The 6,534-nt window shown below is 38.7% G+C and overlaps 1 long non-coding RNA gene across 1 annotated transcript in view; it reads right to left on the bottom strand.

Moving 5' to 3' along the window:
- LOC109367880 overlaps positions 1–6,534 on the bottom strand; it is a 32,265-nt gene that overhangs the window by 19,256 nt on the left and 6,475 nt on the right. The gene's annotated exons all lie outside the window — the stretch shown is intronic.

Raw genomic sequence — 6,534 nt, 5'->3', positions numbered from 1 at the left:
TTTTTTTTCTTGTTGCTTTCACTGCTCTGTCATTTAGCAGAATCCATTTTCTGTATAGTCCAAGCCCAGTAACCCTTGTCACTGACCTCACCACCATGTGCTCGATGTGAGCATGACTCATGGTAGCGATGAGAAATCCTTGCTCTCTCTAATTTGGCCTTCTCACGTAAGGGGGGAGGAGAGGGGCAGGGGGAGATTCTGGAATTTCCAAACTGGCTTGCTGGAAGTGTTGTGTCAGTTACGATAATTTGGTGTAACACATAAATCTTTAGGCTGATTTGTGATTCCCAGCACACCCCTTGCAGTCTAATTGAGGAACTGCATTTCTGTCACTCACAGAGTCTGGTGGAAATGCAAGAATGTGAGGAACAATAGGAGCAGGCTAGTACTGAGTCAAAACACATAAAGGAAAATTTGTTGTTGGGCTGGAAGATGGGAGCAAACAGATGAGAAACAAATTGGTCAAAATCACTGTGCTGCTCCTGTTGGCTGTGTGAATGGCAAGTTCACTTTTGCTAGTGTCAGGAAAAGGAGCAGATGGGAAAACCAGGCAGGGATGCCACTACGTTTTGTTTAGAAGAAGTGTAAGGTGAGGGAGCTGGTGGGGCTGGGCCACAGCTGCACACTGTGCTCAGTCAGGGCAAGATGGCAGCTTGAGGGGAGCACATGATGGGCCTCCTATTCTGGAGGCTTTTGTTTATTCTCCCTTTCGTGGCGATTTTCTCTAATCTGAAGAACAAGATGTCCTTAATGAAAACAGATGTTTTGCTCCCTTGCATATGAGAAAAAAAACAACACCCCAAAATAGAATAAACCCAAAGAATGCTGAGATCACAAATGGGTTTCCACAAAGACAGGAGAAAAAAACCCTTTGTTAATGTCCTGACCTGTCCACTTGTTTCCCACAGACATGTCACAGAAGCTATAGATGTGAAGATCAAGACGGGACCTGGCCTAAGAGAGGGAGGGCTGTGTGACTCTGTACAACATAAATACCACACTGAGCTGGCTCGCAGCTTCCCCATCCATGGTCTCCCACTGTGAGATCCTGGTCAATGGCAGTTTTTGTTATTGGCTTCACTGTAAATAGGAATTGGTCCCAGTATTTAATTTAAAGCACAGGACATGAAAAAACAACATCATAACATCCCTGCTACATTTATAGCACTGCATAAGCCACTGATTAACAAATGGATGAGATACTGAACTTTGCTTTACCATCTGTCTTTAATTACGTAAAATAACTTGAAGCAATTAACAAGAAAAAAACACTGTGGCACGAATAAATAAATCCTATTGATAGAAACAGATGAGGGAATACTTAGGATATCTGAATGTATGTATGAGGATTGCTAAAAAGGCATAATCTGCACACAGTGATATTACAAATATTATCTAGCAAATTTACACTGCCATTGCCAAGTATTTTTGGAAAACAATAGTTACCTATGGGCATGCAGAGGAGCAAAAGGAAAGCTATGTGTGACTAGGAAAAAAAAAAACAAAAAGCTACTGTGGTCCCTTCAAAAACCATGATTTTGGAGTTTTGTCTTTCAAAGATAAGAGAAACTAATATTAACAGAAAAATATACAAAGCATGAGATTTCCTAACAGAGGACCTAAAGCCAGTCTCATAAATCCACATGCTTATAAACATTTAGGCACCAGTGGGGATTAAGCTCTTTAACACTTTGCAGGATTTATGTTCTAAGTCTATTCTTTTAGCGTTCAAATACACTTGTTTGCCTTTTCTGCTTAGGCACTTAGAAAAATGACTGCTCTGCAATAGCCAAACAGATTAAGAACTGACTAACTGACCAGTTCTGAATGAAAGCTCCAGAGTCATCCTGCACAAAATTTTCCTTAGTGATTGAGAGACAAATCCATCCCTAGTAAAACAAGACTAGTCAATTAGGGAGGAAATATAAATTTGGTAGAATGATAAATTATGAGGTTGGAGCAGCCCGAATTTTTTGGGCTGGACTTCTGCAAGCAAGATGAATTTTAAGTAATGATGGTGGTATTGATGCACCAGAAACGATATCCCAAGGGTGGTACATGAAATATTTGGTATCACTGTGGTATCACAACTGGAAATAGAACTCAGTCTGATGACGCTAAAGAGAATTAATATTATCTTTGAATAAATTAGTAGGGATGTTTGAGTTCTATATAATAATAACTATATGGCGATGGTGTATTACACTGCTGTGGGTGCTGGAAATTTGGGAAAGAGTAAGAAAAATATGAGCACTGCTTGTAGACTGGAAAATATGCATTGTTTCCTTTATCAAAGTGAGATGGCTGGATTGCATTGTGTAATTACCTTCACAACAACAAAAAGTGTCTTAACTCAGATGAATATATTGCAAGAATCAGTGGGTGGAAATGTAAGTCAAGAAATTTTAAGAAAGTAATGAGGCTTGGAACTGTAGCACTAAGTGTGATGAACTGCTGAAAGAAGCTGCTCAAGAAAGTGCTAGTGTACCTATCAAAACTGGATGTATTTCTGGGGAATGCATGTTAGCCAAACAGAAATTCCTGAGCTTGGTGTACGGGGAATGATGCAATGCTATAGTCTGTGACACAGAAGAGGTTAGTCAGGATGAGTGAATGGTTCTCTCTGGCCTCAAAAGCTGTAAATCAAAGAAAATGTTTTAAACATTTTAGGCCAAATGCTACTTATTTCATACAACTAAGACATCTACCAATTTCATGGAAGCGTTGACACAAACAGTATCAGAACAGAAAGCAGCACGGAGTCAGAAAGAATAAAGCTTTTTAAAAGTACTTTTCACATTAGTATAAACATTACACATTCTGTATATTGCAGATTTGAGGACCAAGGCTTTAGGCTGCACTCAGTGTGGCACACAGCAAACTGAGCAATATGCACAGTAAATATATTGAGAGATAAACAGACTGGATGGGAACATGGGACAGTGGATACAGGATCCACTGACTATGCCATTTGCTACTGTTTCAGGTACTCACGTTGAGAAAAATAACTTTAATTGTTTTGGCGGGGAGCACTGCTGTGTAGACTGAAATAGGAGAAAGAATGTAAACAAAGGGTAACGATCACTCACTGCGTTATCGTAGCTTGTAGAAATGTCTTGTGGGTCATGGCAGGGACTTTTGACAGACATCATTCTGTTTAATATCTCCATTGGTAATCTCAAAGTAGAGGTAAACAGCACAATAGTGAAATGTGCTGATGATACTAAAGCAGGAAGGAATGTAAACAGAAGACAGCAGATAAATGATATCAAAGCACCGCTGGATATTAGAAAGCTGCGTGCAAAAGAAAACGACTCCCAGACAACTCGAAAAGAAAGAGGAGGGGAAGATAGGAAAAGGAGGAGAAAAGGAAGGGAAAAGGGGAAGGAAATGGAAAGGGGAAAGAAAAAGAGGAACAAAGGAAGGAAGCTGGAATGTACTTATCCTAGCTATCACTATTGCTGGTAGGTTTCAGGGCACAGTGGAGAGCAGATCAGATGGAAATGATACATGAAGTTGTAGTATTGTAAAAGCTATGCACACTCAGGCATATGTCATGAAGTAGAGAGGTAATAGTTCACTTGTAAAGCTCTGTGCTATTAGTTCTAGTCTGTATTCAATATTGCCAGCCACTGACTGACTGGAAGGACTTGGAAGAAATCCCATAGCAATTCAAAGGGTGGAAAAATCACTTTGGGGGAAAGACTGAAGCAGAAACCCAGCATGCCATTAAGTATAAACTTAACTAAGTACATGAGTTGTAATGGTGACTTTCAACTCCCTTTATAGCCCCGCTAGGTGACTTTAACAAAGGAACCACATATCAGCTTAAACAGGGCACATACTTAAGCACTTCAATAGACTGCAACAACAGTTTGGACAGACCTGTGAGGAAAGGTGACATGCCCCTGAGCACTGAAAGGCACATTATTGTCTGCATGGAAATCAGCAGGAAGGCATGTATTTCTATATAGCTGGGCTGTTTCTTACCCCTGGAACAAAGGTCTGTAAAGGAGGTTTAAACCAGCCAGCATTGTTTAGCTGGAAGTGATGAAGATAGCAAAATGAAGCCTGTTGGGTGTGAATTGTTTAAAGGTGAGAAGGGGAAGATTGTCAGATATTCCTCTAGGGGGAATTCATACTGCTGGGGGTTTTGGGATAGATTTGAATAAAGCACCGGAGAATGCCTATAAAGAATAGCATAATGTCTTTATGTTGGAATGCTGGGAGTGCTTTCTGATTCCAAGAATTTCTGATCATATGAAGTTGCTACAAATACTCCACAATTCAAGGTGGGAAGAATGTCTGCTTTATGACCTCTGAAATCATCTCTGCGACTGTTTATAAAAGAATTCCTGTGAGACTGAATTCCTGATGCTGATTTTCAAACCAAGGAAAATTAATCTTTAAAGAATAGAGCTGTGAAATGTCCAATCACAAATATGCTGGGAATATCTCTTCTGTGTAACCATTTATTGTTCTTGTAACAGAGAATTATCTGAAGTAGAGAGCAGCCTGTTCTCAAAGAATGGCATTGTGATGGAGTTAGTACTCAGCTCTTACTGAAAGCCAAAAGAAGGTGAATGCCCAGCCACTTAAACTTTTGTGACAAACTGAATTGTTATTTATTTATTTTTTAAATTTTCCTCAGAAACAGAAGAAAAAAATCCCTTCTGAAAAATAAGTGACACTTCGGTGTTTCACTCAAATAATGATTTTAGAATTCCACTGTAATTAATATCTGATGTTTTCATAATTAGAATTAGCAATTCATTTTGTGTTAAAGAACATCTAATATTTAGTGTAAGAAATTTAATAGTGAAAAGAAGTGTTGGCTATGGCAGGGATTTAGTCTTGGAAAGTTAGGAGACACTCTTCTGGGCTTGACTAGTCAGTATCCACAAGAATTTAATAAAATCCCTACGTAGGTTAGGAAAAAAAGCAAGTGGGAAAGAGTAAGTGAATGATGATTAGAGTAGAACTTCCCTTTACAAATGTTGATTGACCACATGCTTCAAAGCTGTGTTTGTCTTCACTGGATGGAAGTCAGGATATGGGGTTAAATCATTTACATGAGTGAATATCTACATTTTCTTCTCCTTTTGCTTCTTTCTTAGTGCCTGTTACTGTCCAGTTTTATATTGCACCACTTCATTCATACCTTATTTATTTTTCTGTCTGGATAGGATGTCTCTGTAAGATAGTTCAAGTAATTAACTTGCAACCTATTATTCTTCTTACACAGTAATCTAGCTCTAACATTCAGCACTCAGGCCCTTTAGGATGCAGAGTTGCTACAGCAATGTTAAGATTTTTATGTGTAGTACAGTACAAAAGCTACCAAAAGAGGGCAACATATGAGCCAACAATGAGAAATGTATCCTGAGGAGTTTACAGTTCTGTATCTGTGACACCCTTCCCCCTTTCTTTTTTAGATAGAGCAAGAAATTTTAGCAGAGCCGTCAGGAAACAGTATTTCCATTATGTGGGAAAAGAAGTAAAGGTGCTGAAGTTTTCACAGAATTAAAATTTAGAAAAAAAAATTATTTGGTATGATGGAGGTGTTCCAAAAACATCAAATAGTTCGCACACCAGAAAGTCTGGAAGTTATAATGTCATTAAAATATTTTATTTTGTAGGGAAAGAGGTTAAAGTATGTGTTTATGTTAAATATATGCTATGAAGTTCAAAACAAACTGAAATGAAGCAAGGAATACTTAAATGTTTTTACTTTATGAAAACAGTGCTATTACTGTCATTGAATGTAAATGTCATTTGAATTTGTCTCCATTAAAACGTTGTCAAAATAAGTATGCTCTCAAAAAGGCATGCTGATTGAGAACAAGCTGTATCTTCTGAAGGAATAAATTCCCTCTGATCGGTGGCTTAATTACATTCGCTCTCAGTGAAACACCTGAGAGAATTTCAAAACACTCTTAATAATCCTGCAGAGGACTCAGGTAAACCAGCCACCTGCCAGAACCATCCCTGGGGCTGTGTCTGTGGCTCTAGATAAAGTGTCCGACATGTCAGCTCAAGAGCTCGTATACCCTGGACAACACAGAATGTGCAGTCAGTGGTGAACAGTTTGTTGTAAACAAAGGTTTTTGTTTCTTTTTCAAGGTATTCAATAGTACCACAAGGAGTTAGTCTTGAACGTGTGCCAGTGTGGCAATGGATACAGTAAGCAAATATAATCTACCTCACTTAGGGTAAATATTTGGCTACAAATGTATTGAGAGCCCTTTAATTCTCTGTACACTTCTACCATGAGAACCAGAGGAAAGGCTACAGAGACATAAAGAATGGAGTGTCATGTTTTTTTTTCTTCTCTTATCAGCTGCCCAGATAGGCCAGCTGCCAATCGAATTTAAAATCTCACTGGAGGAAATAAATGAAGGCCCGTAGGTGTAGAAATCTGCTGTTTATGTAGCTGCACCAAGTTCTTGCTAACTCATATAGGCAAAGTCTTCATGCAGATATGCAAAATTCTGAGAAATTGACAATGGAATTTAGGGCATCCTCTTTTTTTTT

Source organism: Meleagris gallopavo, chromosome 5 (genome assembly GCF_000146605.3).
Source record: "Meleagris gallopavo isolate NT-WF06-2002-E0010 breed Aviagen turkey brand Nicholas breeding stock chromosome 5, Turkey_5.1, whole genome shotgun sequence".
Lineage (NCBI taxonomy): Eukaryota > Metazoa > Chordata > Aves > Galliformes > Phasianidae > Meleagris > Meleagris gallopavo.
The sequence above is the reverse complement of the archived record's forward strand: the minus strand, read 5'-3'. Positions and strand labels throughout refer to the sequence as shown.